The 219-nt window shown below is 32.9% G+C and overlaps 1 protein-coding gene across 8 annotated transcripts in view; it reads left to right on the top strand.

Moving 5' to 3' along the window:
* Positions 1-219, top strand: part of LOC110426135 (yacP-like NYN domain protein) — a 26,331-nt gene that overhangs the window by 20,153 nt on the left and 5,959 nt on the right. The gene's annotated exons all lie outside the window — the stretch shown is intronic.

Below are 219 nucleotides of genomic sequence, written 5' to 3'. Positions count from 1 at the left end.
TGTTTCTTTAATTTCTTTCAATTAATAATTTATCATTTTTTAGTTAGAGGCAATAGTTACCATAGTTATTATAACATCTTTGTTGTGGCTTCTCTTTTCAGGGATCTATCCTACAACAATGGTCTCACAGGATCTCTTCCAACATCGATTGGGAATTTAAAGAAGCTAACAAACTTGTAAGTAGATCTATTTCCTGCCAAAGCATCACCTGGAAGCAAA

Source organism: Theobroma umbraticum, unplaced genomic scaffold (assembly GCF_002168275.2).
Source record: "Theobroma umbraticum cultivar Fairchild unplaced genomic scaffold, ASM216827v3 scaffold_55.0, whole genome shotgun sequence".
In the NCBI taxonomy this organism is placed as follows: domain Eukaryota; kingdom Viridiplantae; phylum Streptophyta; class Magnoliopsida; order Malvales; family Malvaceae; genus Theobroma; species Theobroma umbraticum.
The sequence above is the reverse complement of the archived record's forward strand: the minus strand, read 5'-3'. Positions and strand labels throughout refer to the sequence as shown.